The sequence below is a fragment of the Melozone crissalis genome, unplaced genomic scaffold (assembly GCF_028551555.1).
Source record: "Melozone crissalis strain CALT ecotype California unplaced genomic scaffold, PUWL_Pcris_2 ptg000006l_1, whole genome shotgun sequence".
In the NCBI taxonomy this organism is placed as follows: Eukaryota; Metazoa; Chordata; class Aves; order Passeriformes; family Passerellidae; genus Melozone; species Melozone crissalis.
Genome location: NW_026535784.1, coordinates 28,766,357 through 28,779,826, shown reverse-complemented (window position 1 = coordinate 28,779,826; position 13,470 = coordinate 28,766,357).

The following is a 13,470-nucleotide window of genomic DNA, read 5'->3' as shown; positions in this document are numbered from 1 at the left end:
TGAGTTCATTGTTTGCTCTTTTTTGGGGTTAAGACCAGGCTCCTGACCCTGCCAGGCACTACGTTATTATTAATGTTTCCTCTTGCACCTCAGTTAGTGTAGTTCAGCCCATCACCTGTGACAAGGAGGTTAAGTCAGTTTTCTTGAAGACAAACACAAACGACAGATACAATATTTAATTCCTGCTCTTTTCTTACCCTAGATAACAGCTTCATCTACCCAAGGCAACTGGCCCCTTAGAGGCTTGGGCTGAATTGAAGGAAAGTGTTTTGGCTGAGACTTAATTCATGTGATGGAATTGTGAGACTATAGACATTTAGTTGTGCAGACGAACAACGGTGGCTGTGCTGAGACAAAGGCTGTACACATTCCAGGATTTTGTTTAGTTGTTGCTGGCCTTCATTTGTTTTACACTGGCTGTAGTATGACTGACTGCCCATTTGCCATCATTGCAATGAACCTCTGCAGCAAAATCCAATTTTCTACCAACAAATCCTGTTCATATATTTCTACACCATGCCAAGAGAGAAAAATCAAACTTCTGCTTGAAAAGTGCTCTTTGAACAATAAATGGTATATATCTTTCCCACTACTGCAGATATCCTTCTTCCTCCTTCATGAAGATATTTCTATGTTGTATGCTGGTTTTACACAATATAATTAGAAGTTATAAGTACCAACACAGAGTTCTCATTACTAAGTTCATCACAGAAAAAAAAGGAAAACACTATTCAAAAAGGAAAGAAATAAATCTGTCATTCTCCTTTCTAAACTTTCTCAGCCCATGAAACATATCTAAATGCAGACATGCATTCAGATCAGTGAGAACTGGGCATACAGATTCTTTTGCCAAGGGCTGAAATGGAAATCTGTGCAGTCTGTTATGACAGAATGGGAACAAGTGCCAGACTCACACCAATGTCACAGAAACTCATTTATTTTCAGAATAAAACAAAAAACTTTGGCTGGAAGTTTGGTGCTCACTGAAAACAAACAAGCATATGTAATCACAGCCTGACACATGCTAAATCCCATTGAAGAATTATATCATAGAGAGGAAAAAATATCTGAAGACAGTCCAACCGGACATTAGGTCCAATGTTTTGTCGTGGTATAAATACTTACAGGATTTCTCGTTCTGGAAGTAGAATGTTCTTGTTGCATGAACTTGAACTGTTGATTTAGTGCTGCTGTTCCTATTCTGTTCCAAGTTTACTTCTCTCTTCATTTTAATTTTCACACTCCAGCATGCCTCTCTATTCCATATTCCAAAATCGAGCTGACTAATCTACTGTTATTTCTTTATTTTATTCTAGGCACCTGGTTTTTTACACCTATACATTGACCTCAAGGGTATGAAACAGTTGATTCCCTTCACAGTCTTCATTAGGAATCTTTCCCCTCCTCTTATGAGAGACATTGTCTAGACCAATCAGGTCTAGAAATCACCATCAGGAAAAGCAAGCATTGTTACAAAATGTGGCATGTTCCTTGTGCCTTCCCATCCCCCTCAGTAAAGCTCAAAATGCTCAGGAAATACAGCAATTGTGCTGTCCTGTAACACTCCCAAAATCTTAAAATTAGTTTACATTTAAGATGTGCTGCTAACATATAATTTTAGGTTCCTTTGGATGTCAGGAAAGTAACTGAATCCCTCCTCCAAAATCAGAAAGATTTGTCAAAAAAAAATACATATATATATATACACATGCATACATATTCCAGACATCATAAGGGTTTCCCTTTCTCAGAGACAGAATAATAATTCAAGACTATAGCCTATAAATAAAATTCTTTGTCATATCTGATAAAGACGACAGAATGAAATATTTACAGAGTTTTAATTTAAGACAGCTGATTTGTAAGCTACTTGAAATGTTGTTATAATGTAAGCAGTTAGATAACTTAAACTACAGATAGAGCACAACCCACAGACTCTGAGTCAAGCTCTCTGACCCCAGAGCTACTTTGGTGCAGCATAGCTGGGTGACCTTGGCTGAGTCTTAACAAGAAGGTGGCTGCTAAGCTTTGGGAGTACATGAACAGGAGCCACATGAAATAAGTAATAACACAGGCAGAAGAGAAATTGTAGCAATGACAATAGTTGGCAGCTCGGGGAACCACAAGGGAAAAACACAGATGTGGAAAATATATCCCCTTAAGGAAAAAGCAGGCAACTCAAACACAATGAATCAGCAAGATCAAAGGTCAGACTTTCCAGGATTACAGGAGGCGACACTCCTGGTATGAATGACCACTTGCTGGCCAGCAGAGATCATACAAGAGTCTCAGAACTGATGAGTACATTAATGCTTAACCTGGCACTGCACCTATCTACTGTACACATCAGGCACATGTATTGCTGTGTTTTTTCTCTGTGTGTATGTACACGGCTTGCAAAGAGCCTCTTAGCATGCAGCAGACAAAAGCGTATGCCTGGAGAAAAGAGTCTCCGTGGGAAGAGCTACAGAACTGGAAGAGAAGGGTTACAGACCAGGTTCTTTGGGTTGTTTCATGGTTTGACACTGACCAAACTCCAGGCATCCATGAAAGCTGCTCACTCACGGCTCCCCTGCCACCACTGAGCAGAGAGAAAAATTTCATGAAGGCTTCATGAAGTGAGATAAGGACTGGGAGAAAACAACCCAAGGGCAGAATGAGCTCAACTTCAAAGTACAAAGTGAATTTATTACTTAAAAAAATCAGAGGAGGATAATGAGAAGTAACATAAGCTCTTAAAACCACCTTTTTTCCCCAACCCCTTCCTCCTTCCCACCGACAGTGCAGGGAGACAGGGCATGGGGGTTTGCTCAGTTCATCACCCCAGGTTTTCTTCCCCTGCACAGGGAGAGGAGTCCTCCCCCTGCCACACCATGGGGTCCCTCCCACAGGAAACAGTTCTCCATGAACCTCTCCAGAGTGGGTGCACTCTCACCAGCAGGAGTCCTCCCAAAAGTGCTGCAATGTGAGCCCCTCCACGGGCACACAGTCCTCCTGGAGCTGCTGTGGTGTGGGTCACTCTTCACGGGTGCAGTGCTCCAAGGACAGGCTGCTCCAGCTGGGTAGCAGCGGCTCTCTCTCTCTCCACCAGGGCTCCCACTGGATCACAGCCTCCTCCAGGCATCCACCCTCTCCAGCATGAACACCTCCCTGTGGGCTGTGGGTGGATCTCTGCATTCCCCGTGGATCCCCCTGAGCTGCAGGGACACAGCTGCTTCACCTTGGTCTCACCACGGCCTGCAGAGGAATCATGGCTGTGGCGCCTGGAACAGCTCCTCCCCTCCTTCTCCACTGATCTTGCTGCTTCTGTTGTTTCCCTCACATGTTCTCACCTCCTCCTCTTGTCTGACAATAAAAAACCACCTGCACTTTGCTTTGATTTCCTTCTTAAAATACATTATCAGAGAGGCGTTACCAACCTCTCTCATTGGCCCAGCTTTGGCCAGCAGCTTGTCCATCTTCAGGAGCCATCAGGAGTTGGCTCTGCCAGGCATGGTGGAAGCTTCCAGCAACTTCTCACAGAAGCTGCCTCTGTGGCCCACTTGCTCCCAAAAACCAGAGGGCGCAAAACCAACACAGACTGAAATCTAGACAGTTCTGAAGTAGAATAATACAACTTTAGGGAAATACGTGTTTTGGCAGTCTTTCTGCACTTTGCAGTATTATACAGCAACTTTTCCCTGTGAACTTGCCAATCCCTACTGTCTTAAACCAAGATTTACTGGAGAAAGGATAGTAAAGAAAAAAACCTGAATATAAATACCAGTTAAACAAATTAAAACATGTCTGCTAAATGATATGAGGACTTTTGCTAGAAATTAAAAGTAGCTTGATCATCTTGTGTTGATTTAAGCATGATTTAAATTCTTGAATTTTGAATATCCTTTATGGAACTCATGAAAATGAGTCCCTCTAGATGCTGACGAGTCATTAGGCTGCCACGTTTTCCTCTCTTTTACTGAATACAGGAAATCACTGAACACTAATACTATCTTAACTTAGGTATAACTCATTCAAATTATGCTCAAAAGTTATTGAATTTGAATAATCACTATTCTCTTGAAACTTAGTAGAGATTTTCTAGCAATATTGTGTTCTCTTTGTGCTAATCTATTTGCTGAGTCATAGCCTTGTTTTGGTAAGTGGCAATGGTTTAATAACTTTCAGCATTGGAGGATTCTACCATTTTTAAAATATTTTATAACTCCTGAAACACTAGAACACACCAATGATTTAAAGAAACAAAGCTGTTTTCTTCTAGTTGCTCAAAAGAATTGCATTCCCCAGATTGCTGAAATAGATTATGCCTAGGCTAATGGATTCACCATACCCTACCAAATCTTAACACTCAGAAAGCTGAGACCAAATTTTTTCACTGATTATCTTCTACAGGTGGGAAAGATCTCCATGCATCTAACAATTTCAGTTCTAATTTCTTGATCCTAAAAGTACTTTTTTTTTGTGTAGGAATCCCGGACTAATAGTGGGAGAGAAATAATTTACCACGTATCTTTTCAGTGTGTTGGCAAGCTGTTAAAATGAGGATTTTGAAAAATATTTCACCGGGTGGTAAAAGTCATGTTCCTGATGACAAAAGCCAGTTAAATATATTTTGTATTCTCTATACTTTTTCAGAATGAAGTTAAATTTCAGAAATAAAAGAGCATGAAAGAGGTTTTTTCTATTTTCTAAGCCTCAAGCTGGAAATGAAGGGAGTTCCATTATTATGGAAACATGTCTGTCAAGCAGAATATACCAAGCCTCAATATTTTGCAGTTGCCACACAATGTTTTACTAACTAGTGAAACAAAAAGATACGTAAAAGTTTATTGTATCTGTGATAAACTAAACAAGATTTAGAGAAAATTACTTTCTGGCTTTACTAAATGAAAAATCATTTACTTTGAAGTTTTGCAGGAAAAGGAAGACTTATTGACTCAACACCGTTTCTGGACACTTCTACATATTTGTCATGTTTTCGTTAGGAGATTTGTTAGTGTAAGAGACATGTTCATTCTGGAAGCATGTTGGTACTGCTTCTTAATGAAGAAAGCTGCACTACTATTAACATTTGCATAATAAAAGCTCCCAATAATTACTGCAAAACAATTAGGAGCACTTAAGAGTGACACTTACCTGGTCTGTATCTCCTCTTTTTGAATTTGGCTTTCTACCAGAACTAATGTGTTTTACAAACATAGAATAATTATTCAAATGGGGAGGTTCCCTACATAATGTGCTGTCTGGAAGCTGATTTAATTAATGCCAACTAAAACTCATGACTGAAATGTAGAATAGTCTGCTTATATTTATTCCAGCTTTATCACTAAAGCTTAGGGCATAAAATAAGCTAACATTCAGCAGCTGCCTAATGCCTCTTAGCTGGTGCAGAAATCCAGAAAGGTCACAAGACTTTTCAGTGTGTGTATATTTATATGTTTGTGTGGCTGCACACGTGTGTAGGCACATGTGTATATCTGTGCAGCACATAGAAATGTATATATACATATACATGCACAAATATAAAGCATTTTGGCAGACTGAATATTACTGCAAACTGGATGAGTTAGAAAAACAGATTTCATAAACTGGTCTTCATCCTGAAAAATTTCCTTCTTTTTAAAGCTGTTGTTAGTTTAAAGCTTTAAAACATTTAAGTAGCAGAAACAAACTGTGGGAACACTGATGGTTATAATCTTAATTCCAAACTCCCAAACCATATGTATACAGGATGAGACAAGTAGAACAAGAGAATTTATACACAAAAATAAGAATTTGAATCTCCACTTCACATTCCAGATGAGATTTAACTCTAAATTTACCGGCTGTTTGAACATGAGAGTTTTCGTCAAAGAAAGCAGAAGCATGGATTAGGGTTCTCTTCTAAAGATAGGAAAATTTTGGTTTTAATGTAAAGCTAAAACTAACCTTTTAATATTTGTTGAGAAAAAAATGAATCTATATAACCTTCATTTTTAATGGTATGAAATAACCATCATAGAATGTATATTGAAACCTTACTTCTTTTCCTGCTATGTTTTATTCCATAAATACTTCCTTCTAAGGCTTCATCCTCATTCTTGTTTATGCACATGTCATTCCAATTATTTTGCCTATTTTAAGCATACATGAAAATGCTTATAAATTAAGCTTGATACATATTTAGAATATCCTCTCCTTAGCAGAGCTACATAATTGTCCTTACTGGTGATGAGAACTCAAGTTCTGTAAGAATGCACAGAATCTTGTTCAGCACAGACCCATATAGTATAGTCCTACCGCTTACTATACACAGATTAAGTATGTAATTTCCACAGATCTTAGTATTAAGTCTCTTTAACTTTTTAAATTAGATTGTCTAGAGGTGGGGAGAGCAAAAGCCTATATTCACAAGAAAATAATGTATATATATTGCTCCTCCAAACAGAGTTTAAAGACACTTCAAGCAAGTATTAAAGTACAGCCAGGAAAAGCATTAATAATTTTGTCCATGAGTTTAAATAATATTTGTTCTGTGGATTTAAATAATTACATTTCCGCTTGATGTGATAGATGTGCAGTGAACTTATCTGAGGAGAATTGGGTGCCTTTAATTAATGTCTAACTTTTTGGCTTGTCTTAAAAGTAAAGGAATTACTTGGTCATCCCGCCCAGACAATTACCCAGGGCATCTATATTAGGAAAAAAAGAAACCATTAGCTCCCTTCCTCTCTTTACTAGACATTGATAAATGCCTCTAAGAGGTAATAGACATCTGAAATGCATCTCACTGTTTATATATTTTTCAGCCTCTTTCCATTAATTATACAGGGAGTAAGCTCTTAATTTAGGTTAGTCCTAAGTTTGAAAGTAATGGATAAGGATGTAAAACCCCTCTGAAAGAAAGGAAGAATATCCTGAAGGCTGAAATTACCTGGTGTATTTCATGGTGCACTACCTTGCTCATTTTGAGAAGATGGCCAATGAACGCAGTCTATTCATAACAGCAGTACAACATCTCAGACACTAAAAATTTCAAAAAACTTTAAAAAACCAAAAAAACAAACAAATAAAAAAAAAACAGCAGAAGAAAACCTTTCCCCTAGGTCAAGTTTTTAAAGGAGTAATAGAATAATGGAATTTCAATGCTCTAATAATATCTAATCTTTTACTGTCAAACAAATATGAATAATAACATCAGGTTATTTGACTTATTTCCTATGTAAGAAATAATATAGGTGGTGACTTCTGCAATGGACATTAAATTACCTGAAATTTTAGACAGGCTGTAAAGGTCTTTATATCTTTTGAAGAGTCATGCAAATGAAGAGAGATTTAGGGATATAATTCTTTCTGAAAATAACTGACGCTTTAAGTTATATTCTTTTAATTCCTATTTATCATATGTCTTCTGTACTTTTCCTAGCAGCGTACTTGATGTTTCCATTTAACAACATTTTCTTTATTTCTTTTTGGAGAAGGCAGACTTGTCTTCAGCCACTTAATCTGTTTACTATGAAGTAAACTTGGAGAAACAATGACATTTGTGGATCTCATTAGCAACATGTGGTCTCTTCTCATATAATGGCTAAAACTACCACCATATTCACTGACTTGGACACCTTTGTGTATCTATTTTATAGTTTTGTATCTATTTTATAAATGGCATCAAGCAGGGCTTTCTTGCTGCAGTAATAACTAGCTGTTAATAAATTTCAACCTTTGCCTATGTCAGTGTTCCCTGAGTCTGCTTTTTCTGCAATTGTCAATAGAGTGAATGTTCACAACCTCATTTTGCAGAAGTGCCATACCACAGTAGCATTTCTGTGTTACAGCTGAGATTTTAATGAAATAATTTGGAGATTTGGACTTCACCTGTTTTGCCTACAAAAAATGAGAGCTTCTCAAATGCTCTTATGTTTTTGGATGTAAAATAGCTATCCAGATGATCCATGGAAAATTTTAGGTAAGAAATTACTTTTTTATTCTCAGTGTTTTGGAAAACTCTTAGACATCTGGTTCAGCAAGCTACAACATGGAGTCCTGCTGACTAACATTTGTCACTTCTTTTGCTTATGTTAAGTTTAAAATTAGCTTTTACTCCTTTTCTATATGTTCCTTCTGATGATGGGGCTGTTCTGAATTAATGCCGTCACCAGAAAATTTTATCACATTTGTTTTTTATGTTATTTGTGGCTTGCATTTTATATATCAAATGGCAAGTTTTGTATGTACACTAAGGCAAAATATACTTTTTTAACTTAAACTAATTAAGAGCAAACTTTGCTGAAATTTAATGAGCACTTCCTTTTTTGACCTATTGTTGTCTAGTAGAATTTGAGTTAGAATTAGTTGAAATTAATTTTACTCTCACTTTACATATCATTACTTAGGTTCCCACCTCCTGCAGCAATAATAACCTCTGGAGCACTGTGCTTGCCTTTATTCCCTTTCAATTATTTAGGCAAGAGCTGATTACCAAGCCTCTGAAAGTACGTCTTTCTTAACACTGCTTTGAGCTTGGGTTACATATCTATTTCTAAAAACTTTACTAGGTACATGGATATAGCAAATATATTTCTTATGGAAACTTAGTTTCAGTTATAGCTCTTAAGTTCTTGTTTCAAGGTGAATTAAATAAGTTTCTGTCAGTTCAAATCACATTGGAATAGTCATGCTACTTCAGCCCTGAATGAGATCATTCAAGCTAAATTCTGCATTGCTTTAAATAAACAGTTTACTTTCAAGTCTTCACGGAAACAGATGCAAATATTCTCATAGTTTGTTTGTTAGACCACTTAACACAAAAAGCTATAAGAAATTCAGGGCTCTCTAATAGCAGTCATAAAAACAAAATTAAAGATTAATCATTAAAAATCTCTGCTTTATATACTCTATAAATAAACATTTTCCTTTTATATATATTATACCTCTTTCCGATTACTGCTTCAAATTATTTCCACCTCAGGTTTTTGGCTTGAAAATTTGATTTTCTGTTTGCCTGTTAACTTCTTATGGATTCTGCTTGAACCCAGGCAAGCATTTTACAAACTCACCACACTTTGACAAGGAGGTCTGTATATCTATCACCTACTTAGTGATAAACCACTTTTTTTTTGTTTGCTATTTTTGTGTGTTATTATTCTGTCACCTATTTCTGGTGAATGATTGTTCTGTAGCCTCTCTCTCCACGATGGTCTTGTTTTATAAACATCCTGGAAGTCACACCTGCTTCACTGCTTCACATTGCAGAGTCCTAGCTTACTCTTTCCATTCTTGCATGGAAAGTCATCCATTATTTTGGAACCTCACTTAAATCTTTTGTCTTTTCCAGTTCTGTCATATTTTCCCTGAGATAGAGGCACAGAATATTACACAGTCCCTGAAGTGTGAGCAAGCCAATAATCTATAAGGAGATGCCATAACAGTTTGAATGCGATCAAATAGTGTTATGCATTTTGAGCCAGTATATTCCAGAAGTCTATTTTAAATCCTGTTGCAAAAGTTGCGACCTAAATGGTGACACTGGTCATCTTTCTGTCAGTTTATCCCTGCTAATTTTAACAAAGGCAAACTTTACATTTCAGTATGTTAGTTTCTTCTTCATTTTTTTCATGTGTCAGGAATCTGAAGGTAGCATTTTCTTGTGTTGGACTTCATAAACCTCCCAGCCCACCAAGATTCTTGTAGCTTAACTTGGCCATGCATTCACTCCCCCACCCCAGTGGGATGGGGCTCAGAATAGGAAGAACAAAAGTGAAAAAACTCACTGTTGAAGAGAAAGACAATTTAATAATTGACGAAGCCTATAGTTTCCCAGATACTCCTTTTTTCCCCTTCTTTAAGACACATATGACTTTTATGCCTTCTATGGTCTTCAGTGAAATTGAAGATCCCCATGATATTTCAAAGTGAACAGAGAACAGACTTGCAATGACATCAACCATCTGCTTCAACAGCACAAAAGCCAAACCACCACTCCATCTGTGGTCCTCTGTATGTCCAGTTTGCTTAAGTGGTCCCTAAATCAACCTTTGACTCCTTCCAAAAGCTACTGAAAAACAAAGCTTTGGTGTATGTCAAGATGTTATTCTTCTGAGCTTTTAAATGTTTTCTCCATCTCAAAATAGTTTTGGTATTTTCAGTTGAGAAAAAAATATAGAAACATTTTCCATAATGTTTGTTTGCTAAATAAGAATCTTCCTTTTTTATGCAGAGAAAATAATCTTCCTATAATATATAAAGATAAAATCTTATATCCATAAATCTGCAGATATTATATCAAGGAAACTATCAGCCAAGATTATCCCATATATAGGAACATCTCCACCTTTTGATTTTAAATTATCTCAAGGACAATCTGTAAATTGTTGTAGATGTAGATGTAGATCATAGAAAATAATTTTGTAAATCAAGAGCCCACTTGAATAACAAATATGCCCAAATGCTAATATCACACTACCAAATTCTCAGCTACAAAATGTATATTAATAGAGTATCTATGTTTTCAAATATTATTCTGTTTACATGTAAGGAAACTTCACATTTTAATCTGCTTAAATGCAAATAAAGATTTTAGCTGTGGGCACCATTCTGTGCTCCACATGTTTGTTCACTATATCGATTGTTAGAAATGGACACAGCATGTCAGCCTTTGTTTGTTTGATTTTTTTCCCTAAGAGCAATTCATTGAGACTTAGGTTGCAGTAATGCACTATTGATAATTGTTTAGCAATTCAATTTTTCTTCTTTATTTCCTTTTACCCTATAAATTTCATGATTTTTTAAGAGTACAGTTTATGTTTATCTTCATATGCAATCTTATTAACTAAAGTGCTGAAACTAATCATCATCTTTGAACTTCTCAGCTTCATTTCAGCCTGCAACTATGCCAGAGACACTTCAGTGATACAACTTCCTCACTTCAAAACAAATATTCATGAGAGTTGCTAACAATCCTCCATGAGGGCACAAAGAGTGTTCTTTGGAAGACCATCATTACCTGGCAAATTATCAGTGGACAAATGAAAAACTGCTAGGACACTGCTGACACTTAATAGGGCGATGAAAAATAAGAAGGATAACACAAAACTGGCACTTAGTAAAAGATGCCAGCAAGAAGCTTCAACATTTTTTAAATTGTCTATTTGGATTTCAGAACAATACCTGTTGTGTCCCTAAGACTACGATGTCAGAGGTAAGACATGCAGTACACAGGTCCAGATACTAGATATTGATAATTTTTGCCTTCCGTATGAATCAGAAGGGAAAAAAAAAGGAGAAAAACACCCATCAAATCTTTCTAAGACAAAGAACTTTCCAGTCTGAAGTTCAGTATTTGTCCCTGATATAAAGAAGAATACGAAAGCTCAGCTTTATTTCAGTCTGCGCTCTGTCATCCTATTCTGCCTATGTTTACTAAAAATTCTTTGTATGAAAACTAGCAAATACAGATCAATCCATTGATACATATAGAAATACATAGGTAGGTAAGTACAAAGCAATGTTTGGGATTTGCCAGGTCATTTTTTTCCCTAAGATTTTGGATGGTGATTGATATATGAGTTAATTTCAAATATGCTGGTAGCTATCTTAAAAAGAATGGAAAATACATCCCCACTCCCAACAGCAGCAGAAACAGAAAATGCTTTTATACATATCAGGAAAAACTTGATTGAACAAATATTCATGTTCATGTTTGAAACAAAATTGATTCCTAAAGAGATGAAACATTTTACATTATAAGAATATACTAATTTGTAGAAAAATATGAGAATAACAAAAAGATAAAATATTTTTAGTTGATCATAGCAAACTTAGTACATGTTCAAGTCCATTACGGCAGATGAAATATGCTAATTTACTTTTGAAACTTACATTATATATGTTATGAGCCAAAAAGATTAACCACATCTTTAAAAATGCTAATACAAATGAAAACTATTTAAAATAGGAACAAATAGGAAGAAATAGAAACACTACTTTATTTAAAAATGGAAAGACAAGAAAGTAAGACTTTATAGACTATCAGCTGAATAAGAGTGCCTCTAGAAACCCTAAAGTTATGACAGAAATAAATAGAAAATAGTATTGTATAATAGAACAAAACACTGTTTCTTCTGGCTGCAGTTGACTTCTGGTATCAGCATTGCTTGGATTCTTTAAGTACCTAATTATATAATTGTGCATTTTATGTAAATGCATATAACTTTTGGCCTTAGAAAGAATAAGCAAGTTTAGAAGACAGCAGGAACAGATTAAGGTCACATCCATGAACTGAGCAAACAGCATCAGCAGAATTTTAATTTTGACACTCAACAAGCTGTTCTTCCATCAAAACATTTGTCAATCATTTTAAGCATGCATCCTACCTCTAAAAATCAACTATATATGTTTTTAAAAGGAAAGATATTTACATTTTTTTACTGTGGATTATCTTAAACCTAGACTTTTCTATGTTGAAGTTATTAATGCAAGCTTTCTTAAAACTGCCTGAAATGGAGAGTGTAGCGGGTCCACAAGGTAGTCCTAAACATAGGTTTTATCCTGTAAGAACTTCAGCAGGAGGTAATGAGTTCACAGAAGGTTCTGTGTAACCCTTGCTACTTCAGGTGATTACCAGAAAACTCTGAACCTCCTCCATAGGATTTATAAAAGTACAGGTGTGAGAGACAGGAAAAAATGGAATTCTATGTACTCTGAATGCCTTTCACTATTTTTTTGATCTACCTGATGCTTATAAAGCTTTGCAGTTATCCACTCTTTGCCAGGAAAGCCTTATGAAAGGAGTGTGCAAAAATTTCCTCCAAACATGTACAATGAATAAAGACTGGGTTTTGCTCCTGTTGCATTTCTGTATTTTCTTTTCTCAATTTTATTTCATATTGTCTGGACAGACCAGTATTTAATTTTTTTAAATTTTTCAGTGGAATCAAGGAAATAATTCTCCTTGACCTGGATGTTGGCACTTCTATTTTTCTTAATGCATATTACTAAAAAATTATTTACATCTCTATCTTACTGCTCCTACATGCCTAAATTTTCAGAAAAAATTGCAGATTTATGTAAAGACCCATAGAAAATACTGTTATTATTTACAGTTACAGTTATAAATGTGGGAATTAAATAATGGAATGTGAGTTGTCCAGAATGGCCCCAGAAACTAGGAAAAAACCCTGAAGTAATAAAGACTCAATGATTTATTTAATGTGATATCTCAGGATTTTAAAGGCTAAATTATAGATATGGGAAAGAAAATCCATAAGAAGACTCAAGTGGTTTATGACCTATTATAATACATATAGATTGATATAGATATAGATATAGATATAGATATAGATATAGATATAGATATAGATATGTTCTAGTTTTGAAAAATATTTAAGTCATATTCTTAGGTGATATAGATCCACATATAAGTCAGTTTTGTCTGTTTATGACAATTTATGTAAATTTGTTTAACCACATTGAAAAAATAAATTTAGCAAAACA